General features: G+C 38.4%; 1 protein-coding gene across 11 annotated transcripts in view; it reads left to right on the top strand.

Moving 5' to 3' along the window:
* Positions 1 to 12,434, top strand: part of NUMB (NUMB endocytic adaptor protein) — a 183,824-nt gene that overhangs the window by 34,788 nt on the left and 136,602 nt on the right. Inside the window, exon 3 of one of the 11 annotated variants that reach the window (XM_059914585.1) lies at positions 3,751 to 3,840. The exons of the other annotated variants lie outside the window; for them this stretch is intronic. The gene's annotated coding sequence lies outside the window, so the exon portion shown is untranslated. The remainder of the gene's footprint in view (positions 1 to 3,750; positions 3,841 to 12,434) is intronic. 11 annotated transcript variants of the gene reach the window in all.

Below are 12,434 nucleotides of genomic sequence, written 5' to 3'. Positions count from 1 at the left end.
CAGATATTACAAAATAGTGTATCTTATACAACAACAAAATACATGCATATATGTACGAACATATATAAAGTCTTTAAGCAACTAACTTGCTGCCTTTTTTGTTTTAAGCATTTTTTTAGCCCACTTTTGCCTTTAAGTAGTCTGAATAGGTGAATTGCTGATAACATCTTCAGGTTTACTGAAGGTTTGCCTTGCCTCCTTTCCACAAGGCCATGCCTGAGGGGATAAAAATCCCTTAAGTAAGTGAGATACTGCTTTCTGATTGAAGCTAAAACAAACGACAATGGAAACTCCTAAAACACCATAGAGAAATTGCAAATATGGTGGTGTTTAGTCTGTGGTACTTTATTCAATTCATGGAAGGAGGTAAATGATGAGGTTCTCTTGTAAATATGAATGGCTATGTAAATATTCTTTTAAAACACAAAAAATTTTGAATAATTGTGGAAGGCAGACATATTTCTTTGGGGTTGGTGGTTCTCCTACTTACCATAATCTTTTGGTGAGATTCTTATTTCTAACAAATGGTGTTCAGTTCATGCTTATTCAGGTTTTTGGCAAAACAGAAGTTGTGTGACTTTCTTCTTGTGTGTGCCCCATTATTAAAAGGTATGGTACCTTTTATATATGAAATGTTTAACAAAAGTATTTAAAATCTGTGGCAAGGAATTGATTGGCCTAGCATAAAATTGACCATATTGGGGACTTCCCTGGTGGTCCAGTGGTTAAGAATCCGCCTTCCAATGCAGGGGGCGTGGGTTCAAGCCCTGGGTGGGGAACTAAGATCCCGCATGCCATGGGGCAACTAAGCCCCGCGTGCTCTAGAGCCCGTGCGCCACAACAAAAAGATCCCACGTGCCGCAACTAAAGACCTGAAGCAGCCAAATAAATAAATAAAGTATTTTTAAAAACTTTGACCATATTAATCTTTTTTTTTTGGCTACACTGCGTGACATGTGGGATCTTCGTTGCCTGACCAGGGCTCAAGTCTATGCCCCCTGAATTGGAAGCATGGAGTCTTAACCACTGGATTGCTAGGGAAGTCCCCATATTAATCATTTTTTTTTTATAAATTTATTTTTTATTTTACATTTATTTTTGGTTGCGTTGGGTCTTTGTTGCTGCACGTGGGCTTTCTCTAGTTGCGGTGAGTGGGGGCGACTCTTCGTTGCCGTGTGCGGTCTTCTCATTGCAGTGGCTTCTCTTGTTGCGGAGCACGGGCTGTAGGTGCGTGGGCTTAAGTAGTTGTGGCTTGCGGGCTCCAGAGCACAGGCTTAGTAGTTGTGGCACACGGGCTTAGTTGCTCCGCGGCATGTGGGATCTTCCCGGATCAGGGCTCGAACCCGTGTCTCCTTCATTGGCAGGTGGATTCTTTTTTTTTTTTTTTTTTTAAATTTATTTGTGGCTGTGTTGGGTCTTCATTTCTGTGCGAGGGCTTTCTCTAGTTGTGGCAAGCGGGGGCCACTCTTCATCGCGGTGCGCGGGCCTCTCACTATCGCGGCCTCTCCCGTTGCGGAGCACAGGCTCCAGACGCGCAGGCTCAGTAATTGCAGCTCACGGGCCCAGCTGCTCTGCGGCATGTGGGATCTTCCCAGACCAGGGCTCGAACTCGTGTCCCCTGCATTGGCAGGCAGACTCTCAACCACTGCGCCACCAGGGAAGCCCCCGGCAGGTGGATTCTTAACCACTGCGCCACCAGAGGAGTCCCCATATTAATCATTTTTAAGTGTACAGTTCAATAGTATTAAGTATGTTCACATTGTTGTGCAACCAATCTCCAGAACTCTAAGTCTTGCAAAACTGAAATTCTACCCAATAAACAACTCCCTATTCCCTCCCTCCCTCTAGCCCCTGGCAACTAACATTCTACTTTCTGTGTATGAATTTGACCACTCTAGGTACTTCATGTAAGTGGAATCATACACTATTTATCTTTTTGTGACTGGCTTATTTCACTTAGCATGATGTCCTCAAGGATCATACATGCTGTAGCATGTATCAGAATTTCCTTCATTTTTAAGGCTGAATAATATTCCATTGTATATACCACATTTTGTTTATCCATTTATCCTTTGATGGACACTTGGGTTGCTTCTGCCTTTTGGCTACTGTGAATAATGCTGCTATGAATACTGGTGTACAAATATCTCTTTGAGCCCCTGCTTTCAGTTCTTTTGGGTGTATACCCAAAAGTGGAATTGTGGTAATTTTGTTTAAATTTTGAGGAACTGCCATACCATTTCCATAGTGGCTGTACCATTTTGCATTCTCACCAACAATGCACAAGAGTTCTAGTTTCTCCATATCCTCACCAACACTTGTTATTTTCTGTTTGTTTTTCAGTAATAGCCTTTCTGTGCAAAAAGCATGGACTTTTGATCAGATATACTGGAGTGAGTGCTCTGGGGAGCCCACCTCTTCATACCCATGTGACCTGGAGCACATTTGTTAACCTCATCTGTTAGAAGGGTACAATTGTCCTTACATCATTCAGTATTAAATGTTAGGATACGTGCAAAATGGCCTGGCACAGTCTAGACATTCAGTAAATGTTGCTTGCCTCCTTGGCCCCATCACTCCTGGAAGTCTTCATTGATTCCTTCTGTGTCGTCTTCTCTCCCCTGAGCAGCCAGCTCCAGTTGGAATTAAAGCTTGGGGAAAAAAAAAATAATAATAATAGCCTTTCTAATGGGTGCTAGGTGGTATCTCATTGTGCCTTTGATTCGTATATTTCTAATGATTAGTGATGTTGAGCCATCTGAGCATCTTTTCCTGTGCTCGTTGGCCATTATACAAATATAAATATATATTGTATATGTATAACTGATTCACTTTGTTATAAAGCAGAAGCTAACACACTATTGTAAGGCAATTATACTTCAATAAAGATGTTTAAAAAAAAAAAAAAAAAGCTAGAGAAAGGAGATCCATCAGAACATGCTGGAAGCAGTGGAAGGAGAAAAATAAACCTGTTCCTGTTTGTATCCAAAAAATAAAAAAATAAAAAATAAATAAATAAATAAAATGCAGATGCCAAGGGGGAAACAAAAAAATATAAATATAGTTTCTGTGGAGAATATCTATTCAAGTCCTTTGCCTATTTTCTAATCACGTTGTTTGGTTTTCTTTGTTGTTGCATTGTTGGAGCTCTGGATATTAACTGCTTATCAGATATAAGATTTGTAGACAATTTTTCCTATAGGTTGCCTTTGACTCTGTTGATTGTGCCCTTTGATGAGCAGAAGTTTTTAATTTTGGTGTAGTCTAATTTATCTATTTTTACTTTTGTTGCCTTTGATTTTGGTGTCATATACAAGGACTCATTCCCAAGTCCAATGTCATGAAGCTTTGCGCCAGTGTTTTCCTCTAAGAGTTTTATAGTTTTAGGTCTTACATTTAAGTCTTTGATCCATTTCAAGTTAATGTTTGTATAGGGTGTAAGGTTGAGTTAATTTTTTTTATATGGTGTGAGGTAAGGGCTCAGCATCATTCTTTTGCATGTGGTTATCCAGTTGACCAAGCACCATTTGTTGAAGAGACTATTCTTTTCCTCATTGAATGGTCTTGGCATCCTTGTTGAAAATCAGTTGGCCATAGATATATAGATTTATTTCTGGACTCTCAATTCTTTTCCACTGATCTATATGTCTGTCCTTATGTCAGTACCATACTGTTTGATTACTGTAGCTTTGTAGTTAAGTTTTGAAATGAGGAAGTGTGAGTCTTCTAACTTTGTTCTTCTTTTTCCAGATAGTTTTGGCTGTTTGGGACCCCTTGAGATTCCATATGAATTTCAAGATTGGCTCGTCTATTTCTGCAAAACAGGCTGTTGGAATTTTGGTAGGGATTGCATTGAATCTGTAGATTGCTTTGGGTAGTATTGCCATTTAAAAAAAAAAAATTATTTATTTATTTGGTTGCACCAGGTCTTAGTTGTGACAGGCGGGCTCCTTAGTTGTGACAGGCGGACTCCTTAGTTGCAGCATGTGGGCTCCTTAGTTGTGGCAGGTGAACTCTTAGTTGTGGCATGCACGTGGGATCTAGTTCCCTGACCAGGGATAGAACCTGGGCCCTGTGCATTGGGAGCTCAGAGTCTTATCCACTGTGCCACCAAGGAAGTCCCAGTATTGCCATTTTAACAATATTAAGTTCTTCAGTTCATGAGCATGGAATGTCTTTCCATTTATTTAGGTCTTTAATTTCTCTCAGCAGTGCTTTGTAGTTTTTTTCAGTATAGAAGTCTTAGTTAAACTTATTTCTAGGTATTTTATTCTTTTGGATGCTATTATAAATGGCATTGTTTTCTTAATTGCCTTTTTGGATATTTTACTGCTAGTATAGTTGACCCTTGAACAACATGGGTTTGACTGAATCACTTTGCTGTATACCTGAAGCGTAAGATAACTATACTTCAATTAAAAACAAAAACAAAAGCATGGGTTTGAACTGCAAGGGTCTATTTATATGTGGATTTTTTTCAATAAATGCATATAATACTATGAGATCCAAGATCGGTTGAATCCACAGATGCGGAACCTCGGACTGGGAGGAACGGATAGGTAGGGCAGATTATAAAGTTTTACATGGATTTTCGACTGCATGGAGGGTAGTGCCCTTAACCTCTGTGTTGTTCAAGGGTCAACCTTATACAGAAACACAACTGATTTTGTATATTGATATTGTACCCTGGAAATTTTGCTAATTTCATTTATTAGCTCTAGTGCTTGTGTGTGTGTGTGTGTGTGTGTGTGTGTGTGTGTGTGTATTCTTTGGGGTTTTCTATATGTAGAATCATATCTGAGAATAGAGATAGCTTTACTTCTTCCTTTGTAATTTAGATTCCTTCTATTTCTTTTTCTTGCTTAATTCTCTAGCTAGAATGTGTAGTACAATATTGAATAGGACATTTTTAAAAAAATAAATTTATTTATTTATTTATTTTTGGCTGTGTTGGGTCTTTGTTGCTGCACGCGGGCTTTCTCTAGTTGTGGTGAGCAGGGGCTACTCTTTGTTGCGGTGCACGGGCTTCTCATTGCGGTGGCTTCTCTTGTTGCGGAGTGCAGGCTCTAGGCATGCAGGCATCAGTAGTTGTGGCACACGGGCTCAGTAGTTGTGGCTTGCAGGCTCTAGAGCACAGGCTCAGTAGTTGTGGCGCATGGGTTTAGTTGCTCCACGGCGTGTGGGATCTTCCCGGACCAGGGCTTGAACCCTTGCCCCTGAATTGGCAGGCGGACTCCCAACCACTGCACCACCAGGAAAGCCCCAAGGACGTTCTTTTTTTTTTCATAATAACTTTTTCTTAGCATCTTTATTGCAGTATAATTGCTTTACAATGGTGTGTTAGTTTCTGCTGTATAACAAAGTGAATCAGCTATACATATACATATATCCCCATTTCTCCTCCCTCTTGAGTCTCCCTCCCACCTTCCCTATCCCAGCCCTCTAGGTGGACACAAAGCACCAAGCTTATCTCCCTGTGCTATGTGGCTGCTTCCCACTAGCTATCTTTTTTACATTTGGTAGTGTATATATGTCCATGTCACTCTCTCACTTCATCCCAGCTTACCATTCCCTCTCCCCGTGTCCTCAAGTCCATTCTCTACATCTGTGTCTTTATTCCTGTCCTCCCCCTAGGTTCTTCAGAACCACTTTTTTTTTCTTTTAGATTCCATATATATGTGTTAGCATATAGTATTTGTTTTTCTCTTTCTGACTTACTTCACTCTGTATGACAGACTCTAGGTCCATCCACCTAACTACAAATAACTCAATTTCATTTCTTTTTATGGCTGAGTAATATTCCATTGTATATATGTGCCACAACTTCTGTATCCATTCATCTGTCGATGGACTCTTGGTTGCTTCCATGTCCTGGCTATTGTAAACAGTGCTGCAGTGAACACTGTGGTACATGACTCTCTTTGAATTATGGTTTCCTCAGGGTATATGCCCAGTAGTGGGATTGCTGGGTCATATGGTAGTTCTATTCTTAGTTTTTTAAGGAACCTCCATACTTTCTCCATAGTGGCTGTATCAATTTACATTCCCACCAACAGTGCAAGAGGGTTCCCTTTTCTCCATACCCTCTCCAGCATTTATTGTTTGTAGATTTTTTGATGATGGCCATTCTGACTGGTGTGAGGTGATACCTCATTGTAGTTTTTTTTTTTTTTTTTTTAAGATTTTTTTTGATGTGGACCATTTTTTTTTTTTAATTTTATTTATTTATTTATTTATGGCTGTGTTGGGTCTTCGTTTCTGTGCGAGGGCTTTCTCCAGTTGTGGCAAGTGGGGGCCACTCTTCATCACGGTGCACGGGCCTCTCACTATCGTGGCCTCTCTTGTTGCGGAGCACAGGCTCCAGACGCGCAGGCTCAGTAATTGTGGCTCATGGGCCTAGTTGCTCTGCGGCATGTGGGATCTTCCCAGACCAGGGCTCGAACCCGTGTCCCCTGCATTGGCAGGCAGATTCTCAACCACTGCACCACCAGGGAAGCCCTCGTTGTAGTTTTGATTTGCATTTCTCTAATGATTAGTGATGTTGAGCATCCTTTCATGTGTTTGTTGGCAATCTGTATATCTTCTTTGGAGAAATGTCTATTTAGGTCTTCTGCCCATTTTTGGATTGGGTTGTTTGCTTTTTGATATTGAGCTGCATGAGCTGCTTGTATATTTTGGAGATTAATCCTTTGTCAATTGCTTCGTTTGCAAATATTTTCTCCCGTTCTGAGGGTTGTCTTTTTGTCTTGTTTATGGTTTCCTTTGCTGTGCAGAAGCTTACAGGTTTCATTAGGTCCCATTTGTTTATTTTTGTTTTTACTTCCATTTCTCTAGGATCTTGCTGTGATTTTTGTCATAGAGTGTTCTGCCTGTGTTTTCCTCTAAGAGTTTGATAGTGTCTGGCCTTACATTTAGGTCTTTAATCCATTTTGAGTTTATTTTTGTGTATGGTGTTAGGGAGTGTTCTAATTTCATTCTTTTACATGTAGCAGGACATTATTTTTTTATGCTTAACTATTTACAGTGTTTAATGGAGGCTAGGCTGTTTTCTACATTTTGCCAAGGAGGTCTTGCCTTTTGATACATATGGTGATGTTTCACATTATGTGGAATACTAACTCTTCATTTTATCAATTCAGTAAACTAGAAATTCTACATGTTATTATTATTTTTTAAAGGTGGTGTTTTTAAAAAATTAATTAATTAATTAATTTTTGGCTGTGTTGGGTCTTTGTTGCTGCGTGCAGGCTTTCTTTTTAGTTGCGGCTAGTGGGGGCTACTCTTTGTTGAGGTGCGCAGGCTTCTCATTGCAGTGGCTTCTCTTGTTGTGGAGCCACGGGCTCTAGGCACAAGGGCTTCAGTAGTTGTGGCACATGGGCTCAGAAATTGTGGCTCGTGGGCTCTAGAGCGCAGGCTCAGTAGTTGTGGCACATGGGCTTAGTTGCTCCGCGGCATGTGGGAGCTTCCTGGACTAGGGATCGAACCCGTGTCCCCTGCATTGGCAGGTGGATTCTTAACCACTGTGCCACCAGGGAAGCCCAATTCTGCATATTGTAAGAGCTTAATCATTCATAATGACTGGGCCATTTTTATATTATATCAGTAGAGATATAAATTTGTCTTGGTTTTAACCTGATTATAATATTTTAAAAATGTTAGCTTCTGAGAGATGGAAGTTTACTAACTCCAAGTTACTTTGACTGATTGAACAGTCTGTGTCAGAGGATTGACAGTAAAAACTTCATGACATGAGCCTCTGTTTATAAGGGCACAGATTGTATGTTAATCAGTAAACATTAACATTAGAGATACTTTGCACAGGTGTTTTTCTTTCATCTTCTAGCTATGGAAGAGAAAACTTATCAACTCCGACTCACAGAGAACCATTTAAATTTACAGGAAAGGTGAATCCTAAGAGCCTTTTCTGACTACAGTAGAAGGAAGTCAGAGCTCCCCCTCCCGTTGGGATAATTTAATCTTCAGAAAAGGGAGCCTTTAAGAATTTTGATATCTTTGAATCTCTGGAGAGTCTTAAAACGATAAACATCAGGAGAGTCCAGTTCTGGCAGTGGTTAAAGGTAAATTAGAAAACTCAGCGCTCAATAAAACCAGGGTTAGAATGAGCAGCGAAGGACGAATTAAAGATTAACAGGATATTTGGATATTTATATTTCTTTACATTATATCTCATCCTTTTGAATATGTTAATACTAGTTAATATTTATTAAGAACTGTTTCACAGAAAAATATGATCGAATGAAAAATGTGTTATTTTCTGAGTCCAATAACTATATAAGAAAAACCTGGTTATTCATATCATAAAACTGCACCATTTTCAGCAATTGCATTTTACCCAATTCGTGACACGTTGATTAAGAAAAAGTAAAGGAGGACTTTTAGAGGCTTGAGCAGCTTGCAAAGTAAGTCTGTAAAGTGATGACAGTGCCATAAGAAGGAATTTCCCAGAGCTTGGGGTACTGTATTGAAATTAACTTTTTTTGCCAGAGCAAAACTGAGATAGTATTGTTTGGGTCTGGTCTTTGGAATTTTAAGATTAATAAGAATATTGTCATTTATTTTATCAGTGTAATATGGACCTGCTAAACATGGAATCTCAGGATGATTTTGTGATGTGAATAATTTAATAGTCTTACTCTGCATTTTAACTTTAAGCAAGTCTTTTTCTTTGCATTCTCACTGTCACTGTCTTGCATTTAGGTGTCATTGATGTCTTTCAACTGTCAAGTAGGCCCCCAACCAGCCTTTTTACTGCCAGCTTTGTGTTCTAGTCTATTAGGAACTTGCTTTGCATAGATATCTGCATTAAAAAATTTTAATTATATTTATTTCTTGTTTTTAGGTAGATTTATTGACAATACAGGCATACTTCATTTTATTGCACTTTGCTTTATTGTACTTCACAGATACTGCGTTTTTTACAAATTGAAGGTTTGTGGCAACCCTGCATGGAGCAAGTCTGTTGGCGCCATTTTTCCCAACAGCATTTGTTCACCTCATGTCTCTGTGTCGCATTTTGGTAATTCTCACAATATTTCAGATATTTTCACTTTCATTATATTTGTTATGGTGTTCTGTGATCAGTGATCTTTGGTGTTACTGTTGCAGAAGATTATGACTCACTGAAGGATCAGGTGATATTTAACATTTTTTAGCAATATAGTATTTTTTTTACATGATTTGTTTTTCATTTTTTAAATGCACAATATGATGTTAAAACACACGACACTGTTGAAAAACAAATATTTCACAATTGTTTTTAAATGACATGAAATCCACTGATGTCCATAATCCTTAACAAGGTAATAGATCATCCTGAATAATTCTTTTACTCCAATAAGAAGGAAAATAAAGTTTCACGCTTTCTGGAGAGTGGTTAATAAAAGTTCATTCTGTCACCCTGAGTAAGTTGAAAAAGACAGACCAAATACTAGTGATGTTTCTGGACCTAACATCTTAGAACCAGGTCTTGCAGTGGGTGCTGATTCTTTTTTTTACACTACTGGATTGGTTCCAGAGGGCCCAGTGACATGATGGGAAATCAGGAAACTCAAAGATTGGCTTCGTACTTCACCAGATCATTCTCTCCACCTAGACATACTTTTGCTCTGTCTCATGTCTGTTTCCCCAGGTGGCGTAATAGGATCCTTAAATAACTCAGGGCCCATCTCCTGCCCTTAGGAACATCACTCAGCCATCCTATCACAGTCAGGCTGCTTTGGACAGGGCAAAACTGCATACCTATTGGAACGTAAATGTTGATGGCCATTGTCCCAACCTAAATTTTTAATCTTCTGTAAGGGAATTTGTTGCAATTGTACCAAAGTGAGGTAAAGTTGAATAACCCCATTTTTTTCTGAACCGGTTGCTCTGGGGTCAGGATGGACGAATGCAAATATACTGCAATGTTAACAAAGGGCAAGGTTGTCCAGCTTGGCTATTTTGGGCAATATTTTTTTTAAAAACAAAACAAAACAAAAAACTCTTAATAACATTTCTTTTCATTAAGAGATTTTTGGAAAGAAAGTCCTTCCAAGAGTAATGTTTGAAAAACACTTAACATTTTCACTTGAAATCTTTATGTTGGAAGATGATCATGGCTTGGTCCACTTTCGTGTAATGGGCAGTCATAAGGTTGATGGATGCCTCCAGCTACCCACAGGCCCCACTTGCTGGGAAGGGTTCTTTCCTCTAAGGAACCTAAAATCCATCTGCATCATTAACAGAGCAGATGCTTTCATGTGAGAATAGTGATTTAGTAAACTCCCTACCCGGAGAGTAAGGACCTCACTGAATTCTGTTATAATGTTGAAAATGTGAATGGATATGCCTGGAAATTGACAATCTCAACTGTGTAAAGGATTAAGAAAAAAACAAACATATAGTCCAAACTTCCACCCAGTACATCCTCTCTATCACTGAACCTCTCGATAATCAAGGCCTCTCCAATTTCTGATTTCTTACAGTTCTTACTACAGGGAAGGGAGTGCTCGGTTCTAACACAATGGCTGGAAACTAGATTGATTTCTCCATCTCTCTCCTTCCAAGTAACTCTCCTTGGTTCCTCTTTTCACGGTGGGAGGAAACATCATCATGTTGGTTCTTTGGTTGCAGTGGTGGTGATGTTCAACATTTTTTAGCAATATAGTATTTTTAAATGAAGGTATGTACATTGTTTTCTTAGACATAATGCTATTGTACACTCTAAATATTTAGACTACAGTATAGTGTAAAAATAACTTTTTTCCAGTTTTATTGAGATATAATTTACATACAGCACTATATAAGTTTAAGGTATACAGCATAGTGATTTGACTCATATATATCATGAAATGATTATCACAGTAAGTTTTGTAAAACTTATCCATCATCTCATATATATATACAAAATTAAAGAAATAGGAAAAAAATTTTTCCTTGTGATGAGAACTCTTAGGATTTACTCTCTTAACAACTTTCATTTATGACACACAGCAGTGTTCATTATATTTATCATGTTGTACATTACATCCCTAGTACTTATAACTGGAAGTTTGTACCTTTTGACTGCCTTCATGTAATTCCCCCTCCCTACACCCTCCTGCCTCTGGTAACCACAAATCTGATTTTTTTTTCCTATGAGTTTTATTTGTTTTTGATGACCTCCAACACTATGTTAGTTCCTGTTATACAACATGTTGATTTGATATTTCTGTACATTTCAAAATGATCACAATGACAAGTCTAGTTACAATATGTCACCATGCAAAGTTACTGACTGTGTTCCCCACACTGTACATTTCATACCCGTGATTCATTTATTTTGCAACTGGAAGTTTAGACTTCTTAATCTCCCTCACTTATTTCTTTCCTCCCCATCCCCTCCCCTCGGGCAATCACCTATTTGTTCTCTCTGTCTGTAACTCTGTTTCTGTTTTGTTGTTTGTTCATTTGTTCTACGTATAATAAACATAACTTTTATATGCACTAGGAAACCAAAAAATTTGTATGCCTTTATTGTGATATTTGCTTTATTGCAGTGGTCTAGAACTGAACCTGCAATATCTCCAAGGTATGTCTGTAATTTATATACCACAAAATTCACTGGTTATAAGTGTACAGATCAGTGACTTTTAGTAAACTTACAAAGTTATATGACTATCTCCAAAATTCAGTTTTAGAATATTTTCATTACCCCCCCTTCCCCCCCGCCAAATTCCTTGTGCCCATTTGCAGTCAATTCTTATTCCTACCTCCAGCCTTAGGTAGTCAGTAATCTACTTTCCATTTCTAAAAATTTGCTTTTTCTGGAGATTTCATACAAATAGAATCATACACACATCAATATGTGGTCTTGTGTCTGGCCTTTTTCACTTAACTTAATGATTTTGAGGTTTATCCATATTGTAGCATGTATCAAGCAGCGTTGTTCCTTTCCATTGTTGGATAGTATTCCATTGTATGGATATAGCACATTTAAAAAATTCATTCATCAGTTGATAGATGTTTGGATTGCTTCCACTTTTTGACTGTTATTATATTTATATCATTATATTTATCATCTCATCCTTTAAACGTTTTCTACTTATGTGTTTACTATGTGACTATAGTAATGTCTAGATGTAGTATACATACACACACATTGAGGGATATGCACAAAATTTTTGGTAATGGGGTACAGGATCAAAAAAGTTTGGAGGTCACTGTTCTAGTCCAGAACAGTCAGAAAACAGAAAATAACCAGAATTATCTTAAGTCACAGGTCTGATTTACCACTCATAAATAAACCCTACTACTTGTGAAATAAATTCCTAAATGTGGTGTTTAAGGAGCCCTACCTTATGGGCCTAAACTTTATCTGCTTTCTAGCTACCACTTCAGTTTTACAGCTCACTGCTTCCTTTTAGATTATTCTCACCATATTCCTTGTAGTTCCT

The sequence above is a fragment of the Balaenoptera ricei genome, chromosome 2 (assembly GCF_028023285.1).
Source record: "Balaenoptera ricei isolate mBalRic1 chromosome 2, mBalRic1.hap2, whole genome shotgun sequence".
NCBI classification, from domain to species: Eukaryota; Metazoa; Chordata; class Mammalia; order Artiodactyla; family Balaenopteridae; genus Balaenoptera; species Balaenoptera ricei.
The sequence above is the reverse complement of the archived record's forward strand: the minus strand, read 5'-3'. Positions and strand labels throughout refer to the sequence as shown.